The 19,498-nt window shown below is 40.2% G+C and overlaps 1 long non-coding RNA gene across 2 annotated transcripts; it reads right to left on the minus strand.

Moving 5' to 3' along the window:
• Positions 1-8,923: 8,923 nt before the first annotated feature.
• LOC113441347 (uncharacterized) lies at positions 8,924-19,494 on the minus strand. 2 transcript variants are annotated; one of them, XR_015744454.1, is made up of 4 exons: positions 19,356-19,494; positions 17,442-17,540; positions 10,314-10,408; positions 8,978-9,552 (listed from the first exon to the last, which is right to left on the minus strand). It is a non-coding gene; the product is annotated as an uncharacterized LOC113441347 (long non-coding RNA). The 2 variants fall into 2 exon arrangements; XR_015744455.1 differs by lacking the exon at positions 17,442-17,540 and having other exon boundaries at positions 8,924-9,552; positions 19,356-19,430.
• Positions 19,495-19,498: the final 4 nt, after the last annotated feature.

Below are 19,498 nucleotides of genomic sequence, written 5' to 3' on the forward strand. Positions count from 1 at the left end.
CAATACAGCTCGCTCTCCTGGAACCCGCACTGTATATCGGACATTGACCCAATCTAGCGGGTTCAGAGGTATTTCTCAAGAAAAGTTCTCCACTCCTCCACTCACAATAGAATTCCCTATGCCTCCAGGCTTGAAATTTCGGGCCTGGACAATCTAGAACTGTGCCGCCTGCAGTCCGATCTAAGCATAGTTCACAAAATTGTCTATAACATCTTGCCCATCAATGACTTCTTCAGCTTCAATCACAATAATACACAGTCAAATAACTGATACAAACTCAAGTAAACCACTCCAAACTCGATTGCAGAAAATACAACTTCAGCAACAGAGTTGTCAATGCCTGGAATGCCCTACCCGACTCCGTTGTTACAGCCTCAACCCCTCAAAGCTTCAGCCTCAAACTGTCTACCGTGGACCTCACCCCATTCCTAAGAGGTCCTTAAAGGGGGCGTGCATAAGCGTACCAGTGTGCCTACTGTCCCTTCTGTTCCCATTTATTTGTATTTACTCCCTTGTTCTTGTCTATGTTTAAACTTATACTTGTTATCTTGTACATGTTTGACAAATAAATAAATAAAGTTCAATTCAAATCTAGGGATTTTTTTCACTTTATCTAAGATAGTTGATTCTATTCAAAGTTCACCCTTTGGCATATACATCATCCTTTTGATCTGTGCTTCACCAGCGGTGTTCATCACTGGCTATATACAGTGTGGTTATTGCATCAATTAAAAATACAAATGATGTATTCCTGTGTTCACAATCTATAAGCTGCAAGAGAAATATGAATGTTGCCATTCTCTCTTTAATAAAGCTTTCCAGTTGTTTTTTTTTTTTTCAGGATAGGGCCTTTCAATACAGATTAAGAACATAACGTTTGAAAGGAATGAAAGAAAAAAAAATAGCCATTGGTTATATATAGTCTTTTTTAAAATAAATAAACCACAATATGACCTTTGCAATTCAGGCAATAAGAGCCCAGGCTGCCCGAGGAGCTGATAAAAACAGTATAAGGCCATTGTCTTCTGAGAAGGGTCACCCACAATGGCCTAAAAATGACCCAATAAAATCATGCAGAAACAAGGCATAGAAAAAGATGATTAGTATGTGAGAGAGAGGGGCGGGGGAGAAGAAGCATATTCAGAAAATGAGTCACACATTCAATGCAAATTTATAGCCTCTACTCATCCACCAACCATGTTCTCCTTAAAGTCCATGCTAGCCCAATATCTCTTTGAAGTAGTCCCAATATTTTTATGTAGAATTTAATAACTGGAGTAATGATTGCTGACCTAACCTCACATTTGTTTTCTTAACACTTCACAAAGGTGCTACTTCATGCAAGACTTTGTACCATTGGAAAAAAAAATGTTCCCGTCTTCCTTTTCTTGAGTTCTTTTCTTGTTTTTGTTTTTGTTTTCAATGCCTATATTTTACCCCTTTTAACTCTCTCACACACATAAGTTTAAGAGCAGTTTTTGTCTACAAATGGTCTTTAACATATATTTATAGATGTCACTGAGCTGTAGATAATGGGAAAGTCTATTATGCTTCCTTGGAGACTGTAAATGCACTTTAGGAGCAATTATACCTCTTAATTGAAAAAAAACAACAACAACTATAATCGTGAATTATTTTCCTTCTTTTTCTCGATTTTTTTCCCTCACAAACTAGAGGTTTTAAACGATTGCTCCTTTAAAAATGTTCCATAGGATGAAACATAGAAGAAGAAATGTATTCAGACAAAACATTTGAATGAAAAATGATTAGTCTGAGTCATTTCATTAATTGATTTTTTAATAAGAAAATGCCAGCAGTGTTTAGAAATTTTAGTTAAATAATTTTATCGCTCTTCATTTAAGGTAAGACTTAATACCACGAAATCAGTCCTCTGTTATATTAATATTCCCCACCCCCCAAGGGATATTACCTTTATGTATGTACTGATTTCCCCAAAGGTTTTCCACTGGCCTTATGGTTAGACTTCTAAAGGAAAAAAATGCTGTTCATTGTGATGTTTTCAAAATTAATTGCTGTAGAGAGGCAAGCCCTTGTGCTCAGAGCCCTGGGTCTGTGGGAATATATTTACTGTGAGAATGGAAGTGCTCTGGAAGATGTAAATTGTTATGAGGATTTCTATGTTGGCTTGGTTCATGCAAGACATCCAATTATTACACAATTTTAATTTGAAAGAAAATTGAACCAGTGGAAGAACCAATTGTAGAAAATTAGCACCCACCCCTCTCCTAGAAAAATGAAATATTTTAGAAAATACTAAAAAGGCAGAATATTTCCCCTAAAAAGAGAAGTAGAAATTCAGAAGCAGAAACTCACCTCAGAAGCAGAAGCTCACCCCCACCTTTGTTAATGGGTGGGCCATTACGGCCTGGGCCAGAGTATTCTACATAACAAAGCCCTCTACCCATCTCACCACATGGCCTGGCAAGATTGCATCAGCCAGCACTCAGGTGAAGCCATGTTGTCCAGACAAAGTCTACAAAGCTAGCTAAGACCCAGCCAATGGAATACATTTCTTACACAGGAACAGGAAACACTAAGGTATGGCCCAACAGAGGGTATAAAACCAAGGGACTCTCAGCATCTCTTCCCTTTTCGCTCAGGAGCTCCAAGGCATGTGGTCCTGTCCACCATTAAACCTTCTTTCCAAGCAACTTTCATGAATCTAGTGTCTTTTTCTCCACTTGGAAGTGAACCCGGAAGGTTATTTCTTCCAACACAAGGAAACTAGAAATTGGAAGCAAGGAAGGGACGTTAGATAATTCTTAGGTGTCTAGGTCAAGCCCTTGGAAAACTTCTATGCAGTGTCTAAGATTCTCATTTTGTCCAATGGAAGGAAAGGAATATAATATATTCAATCCTGACATCTCTATTACTAGCATGAAATAGTTTTCTGTTGATTGGGAGGGGGAAGCAACCAAAGTTCGTGGCTTCATTAAGGTCCTTACAAACATGAACTGGGGATCCGCTCTCTCTCTTTTCTGATCAAGCTCCTAGTATCAGTGAACAACCTCAGTGAAACAAATGCTATGTTTCACAGATACTATCAGATTACAGTGGCATTCAAAACTGCAAGGTGGTGAAAACAGAAGGACAAAAGCAAAGCTTTGTAAATATGGGCTCAGCTTCAGAGACAAAGAGGACAGTAAGAAGTAAGATGATGAAGCATTAGGAAGAATCCAGATAAAAGCCTTGAGCTGGTTACATAGTGAAAGCAGTGGGATTCTGTTCAACGCATGACTTCAAGCATACGCACAACTTCTTTTTCCTTTAACATGGATTCACAAAATGAACGTGGCCATAAGAGTCCCTTCCAACCCACAATTCTATTCTAGAGAGTTAGCACCCACCCCACTCCTAGAAGAATGAAATAGTCAAGGAAATATTACAAAGGCAGAATACTTCCCCTAAAAGAGAAATAAAAAACTTAAAGGAAATAGAAACAGATCCCAGCTCCCTGCCTCCAGCAAATATTTTGGTGCTTATCTACAAGACAAAAGACCTCAGCTCCAGGATGATGGGATTATCCTTCAGGGCAAAGCCATTCAGACACAATAGGAAATTACCCTTCATTGCATCACCCAGCAAGATTCAACCAAGCCTGGGAACACAGACCACCTCAGCTATGACTGCGTTACCACATGGGAGTCTGACTGCAACCAATAGGATTGGTTCCAATAGGATCCCTTTGTTCTGACCAAAGCTTTGTAAGACACCAACAAACACACATAAAATCCAAACCCCTTTTATTTTAGCTCAATGGCTGTGAATTATCGTCATTCACAGCCCAGAATGAGTTTCAACCAGTTATAAAAAGTCCCAGGAACATCTTCCAAAGTTCTTCAGAAGAATTCTGATAAGAACACACCTTATCTGATTTGAAGTGCTGCCAATGACTAAAGCCCCAGTTAGTCTTTTAAAACTGAAATGGAGAAGCTTTCAGAGTCCAAACAAATCAGCACGAATGACATTGCTTCCTGCAAAGGTTTTCCTACGTTTGCACTTCCTTTATACCTTATGGGAGGGGCAATCACCTCCAAGCCTTACTCCTGAGTTGCCCCTTTTCTCTTAGCTGCTCTTGCCTTCTACCAGCTCTGTGCACAGGTGCACTGGGGACAAGCTCCCCTTGTTCCTCTGCCTTGCTGCTGCCAGATTCTGGAGGCTCCAGAGTCAGCACATAACTCCCAGATGGTTCTGGCCCCATTTCTGTATCAGACACAAGACCCTCGTCCAACTCCTCCCTCTTCTTCCCCACTGTCTGATTCTGCTGCCATCTGCACAGGCTGCCAGTGAACCATAGCACCCTTAATACAGGAACAGGAAGATCAAATTCAAAGCCCAAGAGAAGGTATAAATCTCCCTCTCTCTTCCATGTGGTCATCTACCCAGAATCACACGGGTTGGATGCTTCTGCTTCACTGTTAAACCATCCTTCAAAGCAGCCTTCATGTTCCCAGTGTCTTTCTTCCCACTTGGAATTGAACCCAGATGGACATTTCTTCCAACACTATTAAAACCTAGGTAGATCTTGGTGCCACTTAGCAGAAAGCCCATCCTTTTGAAAAAAAAAGAACTGAAGACTTGTTTCACCAGCAGTTTTGAATTTCAATTAGAGAGCATAGTAATTTTGACCCTAAGCAAAAGAGTCAATAACCTGATTAGGAAATGAATAGCAGTATTGCCCAAGTTCCTTGATTCTTCCTTTGTTGAATCAAATAGCTAGGTTAAGAAAAACAAATATGGTGCCACTGTGAGAAAATTCAGGTATAATCTTTTTTTCAAGAGAAGAACTCATACTTATCTGCAAACTTATAGATTATTTATATAATATTTTGTATATTATTTACTTCTCAGTTTGAGTAGATGTTGGAAAGGTTTCAGATTGAATCATACTATGAATTGAGTTGTGTTAGTGTTTTGCACTGTCACATTTCAATTTCCTCCAAGATTTATCTGACCATGGAACTATTTTGTTAGTCCTACCCCCAAGGCATTTATTTGTATATTTAAAAAGAACGCCTAGGTTAATTTGAGTAGAGGAATTAAGCTTTAATTAGAAAAGAGTTGGATAGCCAAGAATATTTAACCAGAAACCTTCTACTGGTAGCAAGAATACCTTTTGCTTATGAAGCATGTTCTTAGTATCTCATCCTTTCTTCTTTTCCTTCACCCAACATCTTGAAGCGTGTGATCGTCCTTTTCACTTTGGAGCTACAAGCCATGTGGCCCTGTCCATCTTTAAACCATCTTTCCAAACAGCCTCCGTGTTTCCAATGTCTTTTTCCCCACTTGGAGCTGAACCCAGAAAGATATTTCTTCCAACAGTATAAATATAGATATGTAGACATAGATGTATTGGAACAACGAAAAGGAAAGTTTTCTCCAAATCAATTTTTATGTTTAATCATACAAACTTCCCTGAAAGTTTTTTTTATTTTAAGAAACATGGTAGAACTTCTAAGATGATGGGTTGTTTCTTCTCCTTTTCAATCTCCTCTTGTACCACCTTACAATCTAATCTATGATACTGATATTTCCTAGGGATTACTGTGTGATCAATTTCTCAATCTAAAATTTTCTTACTAAAAATAAAAGAGTTTCAAAGAACCCTTGAGTTTGGGGTGTGTGTTTCTCCTTTTGTACAAATCAAACTTTTGAAACCCCTTTTGTTCCAAATTCATTCATTATCCCCATCAGTCTAATACACCTTTCTTGTGTCTGTAGGTGTGTAATCTGCATTTCAAATTCCAGAAAAACAACAAGGGAAAAAAAGGAACAAGAAAAAAAAAATAGTAGTCTGAATGTCAGGCTGCATTTGTATTTTACAAGTTTTTTGTCTATGTTCGGGTATAGAAATTATGTATATTTGCATGAAAGTAAAAGAAACTTTTTTTTTCCATTCTTACATTTGACAAATTAGGCAAGATGCTGGGTTAATGATCCATACACAAAACTCCAACAGTAAAATGGGAGTGTAAAAGTGGTGAAGTTGTCCAAATATCTGAGACACAATGAAGGGGAGAAAAATTGAGGCTGGGCAGATTCTCATCTAATGTCAGAATCAGCAAGTGGCTCCCCAAAGAAAATCTTGAAGCAGATCTTAAACCTCAAACATCTTTTCTTTGAAGCTAGTTCTATCCAGATATATCTTTAGTGCTGTAGGGTCAAAATTAATTGTGGGAGTGGTTCCTGTTTTTGTGCTTTTGAGTCAGTGTTGACTACTGGTAACTGCTTGGACAAGTCCCTGCAGTTTGCTTGGCAAGATTTTGAAGTTGTTTGCCCTTGGTTTCTTCCTGGGACTGAGAATGAATGACTGGTTATAGGAACTGGGCTTGGCTAGTCTGGTGAAGAGAAGGACCGGGGGAGATGTGATAGCAATCTTCCAATATTTGAGGGGCTGCCACAGAGTGGAAGGGGTCAAGCTACTTTCCAAAGCACCTGTAGGCTGGACAAGGATTAATAGATGGAAACTGAACAAGAAGAGATTCAACCTGGAAATAAGGAGAAACTTTCTGATAGTGAGAACAATCAACCAATGGAACAGAAGTTGCCTTCAGAAGTTGTGGGAGCTTCCTCACTGGAGGGTTTCAAGAAGAGGTTCGACTGCCATTAGTCAGAAATGGTGTAGAGTCTCCCAATTGGGCGGGGGGGTTGGACTAGATGGTCCCTTCCAATTGTGATTATCTGTTATCTGTTATGGTTCAAAGTCATCCAGTTGGCTTTGTGCCTAAGGTGGAACTAGAAGTCCCAATCTCTCGGTTTCTAGCCAGATACCTTAAACTTTCATTCTGGATTTCTAATTCTAATTTATCAGCTTACAACTAAAGCTATCAAATTTTTGCCTAGTAGAAAATCAAATCTTCTAGAAAATAAAAAGTTATTATGTTTGTGGTTCTTCTAGCTGTTTTAACTGCCTACACAAAACAGTAATCAATGTGTCATGTTTAGTGCTAATTTATGCAGCTAGAAACAACTGCTTCATTCAGAGCAAGGCAAGCCAAGGTTGGGATTGCCTTCCCACTTCAAATGATTAAAATCAGATATTGTTAAAGCATTATCCTAATTTAAGATAATCTGTCCTTGCATCCCTATCTCTACTTATCGGTATGTGTAAATAAAAGGGTAAACCACTTCTTTGGCCACTGTGGTGTGAATAGTTCATGGTAGGAAAAAAAAAAGAAAACCACAATGGTAGCTAAGGTAGAATTTGTCTCAGCTAAAATACAATGTCTTTGTGATGGCTGTGAAGAGCAATGAGATAAAACAACTGAGATTCTTGAGTAATAAGTAAGATTGACACCTCCAGAAGTTATTGGTGAAACACTGTTGAAATCAGAATGATTGTTTAAATGAATTGTGGGAAAGTAATAATGAGTTCAACCCAAGAATAATCTAGGTTAGTCTTTTGTGTTGGAAAAAAACCCTCTTCTCTTCAAGTTCAATTGAAACTTGGCACATCTACAAGCAACTTATGTTTCCTGAAATCATTTAAGAAAAAAAAAATTAGTTGTATGTTGTTTGAAGAAATATCCTTCTTGGTTCAGTTCCAAGTGGGGAAGAAAGACACTGGAAACATGGTGACTGCTTGGAAAGATGGTTTAATGGTGAAGCAGAACCACCAACTATAAGCTTGGAGCTCCAAAGTGAAAAGGACAATCACAGATAACAGAGAATCAGAGTTAGAAGGGACCTTGTAGGTCATCTAGTCCAACCTCCTGCACAAGCAGGAGACCCTACACTATTTCTGACAAATGGCAGTCCAATCTCTCCTTGAAAGTTTCAAGTGATGACCCTCTCACAACTTCTGAGGGCAAGCCGTTCCATTGGTTGATTGTTCTCACTATCAGATACACATACACTGTCAGATCACATACTTCAAGATCTTGGGTGAAGGAAAAGAAGGGGCAAGATGCTGAGAGACCCTTAGTTTTATACCCTCTGTTGGGCCACAGCTTAGTGTTTCCTGTTCCTGTGTAAGAAATGTATCCCATTGGCTGCCAGACTCCCAGGGGCAGGGGTCTTAGCTAACTTTGTAGGCTTTGTCTGGACCACATGGCTTCACCTGGGTGCTGGCTGATACAATCTTCCCAGGCCATGTGGTGAGATGGGTAGAGAGCTTTGTAGAATACTCTGGCCCAGGCCTTAATGGCCCACCCATTAACAAAGGTAGGGGTGAGCTTCTGCTTCTGAGTTTCTACTTCTCTTTTAGGGGAAATATTCTGATTTTTTAATATATCCTAAAGAATTTCATTTCATTTCTCGAGGAGGGGGGTGGATTATAACTTCCAACAACGCAATATGTAGGCACACATGATTAAAGTGTATGTTTCAATGAAGCACTAAGTAAACAGAAGCTGGCACCTCCTATACATGGTACACATACTTGAGGATCTTTTTACAAAAGTTCATATATAGTTACTATTTATATGCAGTTATATGCAGAAGTTCCAATGCCAATAGAATAAGTGTTAAATTTATCCAAAGAGTTGTTTGTCTGTTTGTTTTAATGTGGAAGGCAAAGATTTAAACTCACCTATCAATGCACTGAGTGACTTGATCAACAATATTTCAGGAGATTCCTGTAGTATCAATTCAGAATAAGACTGCATCTTAGAGAAATCAGCCTGAGATGACAATTTGATTAGGGTTTGGCCAGGGCATGTCTTACAGTTTCTCTAGAAAGTGATAAGGGATATCTGGATCCATCACACATGGACTTAGGAACTATACAGGAATATGGAGTGATTTCTTCATTATATGAAAGTGTTTTCCTTTATTTATATTCAATTCTGGCTTTAATCACTGATCTAAAAAGGCTAGATAGCAGCCAATTCTCTTTCTTTGGGTTGCCAAGTGAAATATGACAAAATAACAAAAGTAAATAACCACCAAAACTATATCTTTTAAAAATATATTTGGAATTGTGAAAAGGCCACAACAGCGTAGTGCTGAAGAAGGAAGAGCATTTTATCATAACTGCCTAAATCATTACAATAGAAATCTAGGTATTTTAAGAACATTTCTCTGGAGCTCTCTGCAGACAAACCAGTGTCTTTCCTAAATATGAAATCGACTGACCATATCAGGCAGTTATTTAGAAAGGCCAAGACTTTGTCTCAGAGCAACAATAATCTCAGAAATACTCTTTTTTTTTCCCCTGAATAACTCACAGTAGTACATTTCCGACAGGAAGCTCTTATCTTCTGAAAATAGTTAGCACTGATCAACCAGGAAGCTCTTGGGTAACTTGTGCTAGGTGTTTCTGCAGCTTCGCATTTCTCTGGCTCTGTCGTCACATGTGTTGGTTGATGCGCCTCCAGGGTAGGGTCTGAATCACCATAGCCAGGTGATATCGGGTCCTGATATCATCAGAGTACTGTTGGTAGGGTGGAGCTGTGTCTAATTCCCTGATGGCTCCATCTTGATCCTTCTAATTTGAGGATGACTCTTCAGCCAAGGGCATAGTATGAAAGGGAATATATGACATGAAAGATATGTGAAGTGAAAGCCTTTCCCTGAAGTCTTCAGATGTTCCTGAAAAGAAAGTTGTCACAACCACGCTAAGTGTCTTCAAGACTCCTCCTTATTGCCAAGTTTTGAAACTACATCAGACTTGTAAAATAACAAACACCTCATTATGTTCGAATCAGACCAAATCACTGACATTTAATCGGAATTATCTAGCGTGTCTGCTCAATCTGGAAGAAGGGTGCCTTTTTGTTATTGTTTTTTTTTAAAGTGAAAGAAGAGCAGAAACAAAATTATCTCATGCCCACAATAGAGTCTTCAGAAGGTAATGTAGGGTGTGGCCGGGAAAGTCTAACATGCTTTTCAGAGAAATGAAGCAACTTAAATCTGTCCTTTTTGTATATCTCGAAACATTGGTTTCTTTTCAAAGCACCTTCTTTCTTCTTTCAATCCCTTCCCTTTGGGTGTTGGCAAAAAGACTTCCCTGCAGAGTGAGGGTGGAACACCTAATTAATTTGAAACTGATTCTGGCATTTTACAATGTTTTCTTTTGACTGAATTTTCATCTTGAGGGAATAAAATAATGAATCTTAAATTCCGGCACTGGAAGAGACCTCTGTTAACCTTAGCTTGCAGAGAATAGTAATAACTGCTTGAGCAGCTCCACCGAATGGATTGTGACACCTCTTTCCTGTTAGACAACTTTTACTGGAAAATACACATGTGACATTTTCACAAGCCTGTGTCTTTGTTTCTCCCCAAGTATTATTCTTGGCTTTTGTGAGTAACAAGAAAGTGTTACATATGTTAGGTCTGTGAAAATTCACCTGTCCTGCTGCAAGGACCAGATTTGATGGATTGGTAACAACCCATCTTGTCTCCAGGTCAGTCCAACGATGATCCATTCTGACTAGGATTTTGTCTGGAACAAGATTTAGGAAAACAAACTGCAAATTAAAATGCTAGTCTCACATTCATAGCTATATGGTTGTCTCTTTTCTTCTTGAATTGAAAAAGTGGTTAAGGCCTAATCTATATGATACTTAAAAAAAAAGAAATTGATTATTTACCATCATGTTGGTGTTGAATGTTAACGACCACATAGATTTTCTCAATCAATGATACTGATGGGTTAGCCCCCACTTTTTAAATTTCCCCTCCCCCTATTTGCAGAACTTTTCTGAGGAAACTAATGAAGCTCAAGCAAAACATATCTACCACATAATAAGGAAAGTCTGCTCCAAATTGACTTGAGATGTTTATAAAGACCTTGTAAAAATGATTCAGGTCAGAAAATTCTCCTCCTTCTTTTCCTCTTTTAACTCTGTTGGCAAGTTAGCTATTGTCAATTTCGGAGCCCATGAGAGCATTTGCTTTGGATAAGTGTTGACATTCATTCAGAATAATCTCTCAAGACTCATAGTCCAGTTCTGTTTATAGCAGTATCAGCAAGTCAGTGCATTTTTTTCCCAGTACAGTTTTGTAAACAATGCCACTGGCAATAAAAATGAAGAAACGATTCAATGACTGTTGGGCTAAACTGAAACCAGAATTCCTGACAAGAATTTGTGTTCAAGATAGAACAAGAAAAGCAAAAGAGTGAGAGAGCTTTCCCAACATTGTACCATCAGATATAATCCCCATTGTAAATAGGATAGGAACATTTGTCTTTATTTGCGTTGCCATTAGATAATACTTTTTTTCCTGACTATCCACAACTGGCTCTATCATTGGAACACCGAGGCAAATATTCCAATACTGAGAGGCAGCCCTACTAAACCTCTAGTTATTCTCAGTGGTTAAAATGCAGTATTGCAGGCTAATTCTGCTGACAGATGATTGCCAGCAGTTTGAGTCTCACTGGCTCAAGGTTGACTCAGCCTTCCATCCTTCCAAGGTCAGTAAAACAAGGACCAAAATTGTTGGGGGCAAGATGCTGACACTATAAATTGCTTGGAGAGGGCTATAAAAAACTGTGAAGCAGTATATAAGTCTAAGTGCTATTGCTATTAAAGCTCCGCCATTTTTCTCAGGTATGATGAATAATGTCCTCCTATTGCCAGTACTGGGCAATGGATACTCTCTTAAATTGAATTAACAGGGCAGGTGATGATGCACAGCAGAGAACCCATTGGCTTGACACTGGATCCTGAAATATGCCCATGTTTTTCTCAAATAGCACATGAAAATTAACATCTGAGTTATCTAAAAATGGTGCATGTAAAAAAGGATATGGATGGAAAATGGGGAAAGAGATATATATAAACAAATAATATAAGATCATTAACTCATATGAACTGTATCAAAAAGACCAATGCTTTTTTAAAAAAGCTGAAGTTTATGAGGTATATAAAACAAAAGTCTGGATTTGTTAAGGTCTTCTCTTTGGAGATAATCATGTTTTAAACAGGAAAGCCAAAAAAAAAAAAAAAAGTGTAAGAGGTAAGTGATATTAATGGCTGATGGAGAGAAGCAGAATTTGTAAACTTCTCTCGCATCTCTTTTCCCCTTAAAGGAAGTTCTAGTTGGTCATCTTTACAATAGTGAGAGAAGAAGGGAGACTTAGCTTAGAGGAGACAAGGAAACGGTAGGGAAGAATTTAGCTAATCTGAATCTCCATAGCCAGCCATTACATCAAAGCATACAAAGGAACTAGGGGAAATGGTAATTGCAGAATCACTTTCAATATTCTTTGAGAAGTCTTGAAAGGCTGTATGATTCCAGATTACTGGAAGAATACTAAGGATCCTCCCCATTGTCAGTAAGGAGCAGAAGGAGAATCCAGGAAATAACAGATCTGCTTACAGTGGTAGGATTCAATTTTTTTTACTACCAGTTCTGTGGGTGTGGCTTGGTGGGCGTGGTAGGGGAAGGATACTGTAAAATCTCCAGTCAGAGGTGGTATTTGCCACTTCTCCAAACTACTCAAAATTTCCACTACCGGTTCTCCGGAACTGGTCAGAACCTGCTGAAGACCACCTCTGATCTGTTAACTTGACATCTCTAAAGGGTAAGGTCATTGAACAAATTGTTAAAAATAGTGGAGAATGTATGTTGTTCAGAGCTGAAATGTTGAGATCTTGACATCAGATGAGATTGGTTTCCTTCTTACATTCTTTTTATGACCAAAGTAGATAACATCGGCCCAAGTGACTGCAGTTTGATGGCTTTTTGTTATCTTGAAAGGATTGAGCTAAAATGCATAGTATGGAATTTAATATGGAGAAATGGTCACACATAAGAAAGAGTGGATATGGTTTTTTACTGCCTTTCAAGAACTAATGGATTCAAAATATAAGAAGTAGGTTTACTATAGGTGTTGGGAAGCTCTTCCATACTGAATGGCTGTCAGCCAGTGGAACAGGATGCCATATAAACAGAGGTGGTATTCAGCAGGTTCTGACCAGTTCTAGAGAACCAGTAGCAGAAATTTTGAGTAGTTCGAAGAACCGGCAAATACCACCTCTGACTGGAGATTTTACAGTATCCTTCCCTGCTATGCCCACCAAGCCATGCCTACAGAACCAGTAGTAAAAAAATATTGAATCCCACCACTGCATATAAATATGTGAGTTTTTCTTTTGCTGGAGAACTTCAGACTTCAAACAGAAGCTTAATATTTGTCTGTCAGAAATGTACTGATAGAACTTGCCCTGAGCAGGAGGTAACTTCTTACGTTCATTCCAATCCTATAATTTGACAGTAATCCAACCATCTTTTATTTTATCTCAAACTGCAAAGCACTCTTTTATATTTATCGTCATTACCTTTTATATCTTTTTAAAGGGTAATTGTTATTCTATAACTATTTCTAGGGGAAGACACCTCTAGGGAAATTATCCAAAAATTTATCAAAAGCAGGATTCCCACTTAGCAGTGACAATAGCACAGCTATTGAACAAGTCAAGTCTTTCTTTGTGATTTAACTGAAGGGTAGGAAACAGAAATTATGCAGATCAATAGAGAGAAATTTGTTCAAAGAAGACAAGTTAGCCACACAGCATATTGGCCACTTCATAATTATGGTAAAAAGAAAAACACTCATCAACCTATGAATTTTTTTTCCAACAGTCTCTTTCATTAAAGTGGACAAGTGCTAGACAAGATAATGCAAAATAATTTATCTTTCAGCAAATGCATCTAAATGGAAAGCAACTATTTTGTAATCTAGGATGACTGTAGAAAACTCATTTCTATAGCTCCACCATATCGAGGCACTTTCAGTTCTTGATCATCTAAAAGAGTTTAAAGAGAGATTGCCAGACTTGGCCTCAAGAATCATACCTGTTAGACGTTTTGTAAGGTTGATACCTCAACTACATGGTTAGAAGCTTTGTTTCTCCTACTGAATGAACAGTAACCTCTGCTCAATTCTAGATATACTCTGTGGCAACTCTAAAAAGACCATAGAAATATTTCCTACACCCAGGGGGTGGGGGAAAACCAGGGTCAAGGGTGAAAATGAATTATGTGTCTCAGAGTCAGCTACACCCAGGCAGTGCCGGACATATTAACTCCCAATAAATCCCTTTGAAGTTTTGGAAGTTTGGCTCAGGACTCATGATTTAATTGGGGTAACTGCCGGAATCCTGACACTGTGTTTTCCCGAAAATAAGACCCGGTCATTTTCTTTTGGGCTCGAAAATAAGGACTAGGAAAGTGATAGTTAACCTTTTCCATGTTGCGTGCCAAAAGTGCAGTCGCGTGCGCGTGCTCGCATACCTGCACCCATGATGCAATGCGCGCGCTACTCCCCCCATCCCGTGCATTCACACATGACTCTCTTGCACTTTACAACTCTGCGCATGCGTATGCAACCTCCACATGCCGCATGCCTCTGTGCATGCACATGTGTCTCCCATACATGCATCTCCCCCCGCGCATGTGTGGCAGATACCTGACAAACAGCTGGCTGGCAGGGGGCACACATGCATACACAGTGGGGATCTTCTGGGCAACCTCTAGTGTGCCAGCAGAAGTGGCTCTGTGTGCCACTTCCGGCATACGTGCCATAGGTTCGCCATCACGGGACTAGGACTTATTTTCTGGGATGTCTTATTTTTTTTCACCTACAGGAAGTGGCCAGCATGGGGGCTGACAGGAGTCCTCTGTCCCAACATCTACTTGCCTGAGGCCATAACAGAGCAAGCTCTCAGCATGCCCTGGCCTCCACCTTCCCTGCCTGCTACCCTTGCTACTGCTGGGACACTGGAGCTCGGGTCTTGCTCGGACTGCTGCTACGATTAGGCAGAAGGCTGTGCAACACATCAGGGTCATCTTCCCCCTATGCCTCTGCCTGGCTGCTGAGTCTGCTGCATGTGCCGCTGCTGGCCTCGTGGGGCTCTTTCCTTCCTGGCCATGTGTTGCTCTCAGCAGTAGTAAATCTGAGGATGGAAGAAAGAAATGCAAGACTGGAGAAGTGTGTGTGTGTGTGTGTGTGTGTGTGTGTGTGTGTGTGCGCGTGTGTATAGATATAGATAGATAGATAGATAGATAGATAGATAGATAGATAGATAGATAGATAGATTAGATATAGATATACAGATAGATATACAGATACAGATACAGATACAGATACAGATATATAGACAAAAATCGGTAATCAGTAATCAGGATCATTCCCTGGAAAAACAGTCTAGGCAAGATAATGCTAATGTATCTAGGTTGCAAAATTTCAGATAACCACTAGTTGGTGGAAAAGATCCTGAGCTTTAGATATCTCTTAGGGGCCATCTATATTTCTGCAGCCTAAATGTCATAATAGCCCCTTCCTTCATTCCTTCGTTCCTTCGTTCCTTCCTTCCTTCCTTCCTTCCTTCCTTCCTTCTTCCCTCCCTTCTCCCCCTTTCTTCCCTCCCTCCGTCCTTCCCTCCTTCTCTCCTTCTTCCCTCCCTCCCTTCTTCCCTTCTCACTAAAATTTAAAGCTTTGGTTTCAGCTTGTATACTTGTACACTGTTTCTGTGAAGCAAGGATAGCTAAACAGAAGGAGAAATCATATTAAGAGATTGATTTAAACAGCTATGACATGCATTCATCAGCAAAAGTCATCAAATGCACAGTTTAGAGCAGGGTTGAATGTATCAATTTCTCTTTTGGCATACAAGACATCAGAAAAGTCATAAATGTTTAGGGTACCAAATTCATATCTTGAAGATAGAATGACAATAATTTCTGATATTACCTTTGGAAAGGAAAAGAAAATGCATTAACTGTAGCTGCTGAATAATTTGTATCCGTCCTAGATAAACAATTACACATCAATAATTCTTTTGTCTTGGGGGGTGGGGAACCAGGGTGATTTTGTTGGGGAGGGATTTTGTTTTCTTTTTTTTTACAAAGGTCAGCCAAAGATCTAAATCCATAGCAGAACACATTCCCAGTTTTTAATCAAAGGGAGTAATGCTTGAGATTGAGATTACTATAATGATTAATAACTCTGATGCATGAATCTGTCAATATGCCTGCATTTTGAATATCTGGAACGATTCTTACCATGGCGCCTATTTATAAAGAACTTTGCATAAAGCTGAATGACAAAGCTACTTTGATACTGCTTTGATATTAATGCATGAATGAAAACCTCACCACTAATAATGGTCCTGTAGCTTTGGACAACTATCCAGTGCAAGTTTCCATGTCATAAGAATGTTATAGAACAGGGAGTGTCAAACCCAAGGCCAGCGGGACAGATCTGGTCCAAAGGGTGCTTAGATCTGGCCTGCAGGGCTGTCCTGGAAAGAGCAAAGGACCGGCCTGTGGTGACTCTGCCAATGAAAATGGAGCTCAGGAGGACTGTGCACAGCCCTCCCGACCTCTATTTTTGGCTGCGATGGCCTCCTGCAGTTCTCTGCCAGAGAAAACGGAGCGCAGGAGAGCTCCCTTTTTGCTGGCAAAGTGCTCAGGCCACCACAGGTCCAACATGAGTGATGTCGAGCTGGCCACACACACCCCTGGCCACACACATCCCCCGAGTAAAACACAACCCTGATGCAACCCTCACTGAAATTGAGTTTGACACCCCATTACAGAATGCTTCCTTCTTTATCAGTATTACTCCTTTTGTCTACAAATGTTCTGACCAAGGCTTCCTGAGACAGTAATTAAGCACACGCTTAGTCCAAACAACTCTCTTTTTATTTCAATGCTGGAAATTATGTTTATTCCCAGCCCATGATGAGTCCCAAATAGTCTCTTGAGATAAGCACCCTTTATCTCCTTTGAATTGCTGGCAACAACTAAAGTGCCAAATTAACTGTAAAAAGCCAAGTGAAGTACAAAGTCCACACAGAGCTTCAAGGTTTAATTCGAACAGAGCGAAAAACATTGCTTCCTGCTTCCTGTCCCTTTGCACTTCCTTTATATCTTATGGGAAGGGCAATCATCTCCAAGCCTTACTCCTGAGTCACCCTTTTATCTTAACTGTTCTTGCCTTCTGGCAGCTCTGTGCATGTGTGCACTGGGAACAAACTCCCCTAGTTCCTCTGCCTCGCTGCTGTCAGATTGTGGATGCTCCAGAGTCAGCACATAACTCTCAGATGGACCTGGCCCCATCTCTGCATCAGATGCAGGACCATCGTCCATCCTCCCCAGACTCCCAAATTGGCCCATGTTCTTCCACACTGTCTAATTCTGCTGCCATCTCTGCAGGCTGCCAGCAGACCACAACTACAAATAGAAAATCCTATTCTAGTTAAATGCTAGTAGAGTAAGTAATGACCAGAGACATCAACAAAGAAGCAAACCAAGACATAGTCCTCTATGCAGCCTTAATAAAAGCAAGAATCACCCAAGGAACAAACCTTGTTCAACACGTATGCTCCTTGGCTCCTAAATAAAGCTAAAGAATAATCATAAATAAACCTTAAGGGGATTTGCTGCTATAACAAAGACAATTTCCAAGTATCTGTGTACTGCTCCCAAGTATGTCTCAATCTGCTTTTCGACCTCCCGGTTACCTGTTGCTTTGAATTTCCTGTGTCTAATTTTTCTTCTAAGACAAGTAGTTTGTCAATTCACAACACAACTGGATTCAGTTGGTTTGCTTGAGCATTCTCCTAAGACAGAGAGAATCTCAATTAGTATTGTGGCCATCAGTGCAGGGAAATTCTTGGCCAATCTATTTGCACTGTGTAAATTTTAGCCTAATTGGAACCCACTTTATTCAGGATGTGTGAGCATGTGTGAGTGTGTGGGCTGACCATTTGTAATGTGCACACTAGACCTGTGAGAACAGAATACAGTAACTTAATATCCATCCAGAGTTATAAAGGGTGGGGCGCTGAGGATGCATGTGTGACTTGGAAAACGATTAAAGGTTGTATTTTTTTTTCTATAAGAAAAGCACATCCTTGATATTACTTAAAAACCTACCCAAAGCACCCATATCAGAGATGAAAGGAATATTAAAGAAGCAGTTCTTCTTTAGGTTTTTCTTAAAAAGGAGGGAGAGGGAGAGTTCCTTGATATTCTCGCTTCTGACACGGACTTTAGAACAAACATATTTTGCAAACATTTGAAAAGCAGTCAGTTAGAAATCAATGTGATGATCTCTCCAGTACGCGGGACTGGAGCTTTCAAAAGTAAAAAAGTGCACGTATCTATTTACTAGTAAAAACTCTGAATGCCGTGACTTCCAAGTAGGTGAAACGGTGTATCAAAAGGTTTTGTTTTGGGTTTTTTTTTTTTTGGAACCCAGGTACCTTGAATGGCTTGACTGAAAGAATGCATCTAAAATCCAAGATCTGTAAATCTTGAGGGAATGAAATTTGATATAATGGCTGATTCAGTGGCTGCTGCTGCATTGCTGCTGTGGTCATATGATCTTCACTTTCGCTGTTCCTTTGGTGCTACTTACCTGCCTACTGGCAAGTAACAAGAAGGGGAGGGAAGGGAGGGGAAGGGAAGGGAAGGGAAGGTTTCCAATGCTCCCTGTCAGATTTCCACATGGAAATTCAATGGTGAAGTGACTCCTACCCTCCACTTCCTGTCTTTTGGCCCTTCTTATTTCTTTCTTTGGATTCAGGAATGATGACCCAACACTGACCCAAGCTGGTCTAGCCTTTCACCAAAACCCAGCGTTATTTCCATCCAAAATTTGATGCCACAACATACATGCCCTCCGTTCTTATTAAAACAATCTGAAGGAGGAAATGGGGAACCACATCCTCTCCAACTCCGTAACACATTGGGACAAATCTGTCCTTTCAGCTGACAGGTTAATTAATGTCTGGATAAGCATCTCTGGGGGTGGTTGGGTGGGTGTGCTTGGATTATGGGCAACCAATTCAGGAAAGCAAGATTTAACACGAAGCAGCAGCAACCAGATTCCACGAATACTGAGAAGCATTTTCCTTTGCTTTCCTTTCCTCCAGAAATGAATATCCCCCTGCTCTAAACAGACTTTAGATTTTACTTTCAGGAGCTTCAGGTGGTTGGGTTATGTTTTGGTTAGGAAAGAGGGCAGGGGTAAGAACAAGGAGGAGGAGGAGGAGGAGCAATTGGCAGGAGGAACAGGAGGAGGGGTTGAGTTTCCCTAAGGTGGAGCTGCATCTTGTATGGAATTATTACAGATTAAAACCCTGCGATGGAGAAGGGCTTCAAGGCTGAGTCAAAAGGCTAGAAGTCTCTCTTATTTGCGCCTATCCCCCAGCCTCCGGCCATCTCTTGACTAATAACAAACCGAGCTAACGAGAAAGACCAGGGGGAAAGAGGAAAGGGGCATCGCCGCCGCTTGGATCATTTAAAAAAGAAAAGGCAGGGAAGAAGACCCCCCCCCCCAGCCCCGCGCTCGGCTTCTAGATCCTGCTGAGCGCCTCTTTTATTTCCTGCACCCCCACCCCACCCCCGAAGCCCGCAAACGGTTAACTCACTGCCATGCAGAAAGTCAGCCCAGCTGGGAAGTCTGCTGTGCATGTTAATTGAGGCGAAGGGATAACTGTTTACAGGATGATCTAGTAGTGGCTGCCCTTCCTCCCTCCCTCCTCCTCCTCCTTTTCTCGCGGCTCGCTGGGAT

The sequence above is a fragment of the Pseudonaja textilis genome, chromosome 8, assembly GCF_049901715.1.
Source record: "Pseudonaja textilis isolate UNSWEBS1 chromosome 8, rPseTex1.2, whole genome shotgun sequence".
Taxonomy (NCBI): Eukaryota; Metazoa; Chordata; class Lepidosauria; order Squamata; family Elapidae; genus Pseudonaja; species Pseudonaja textilis.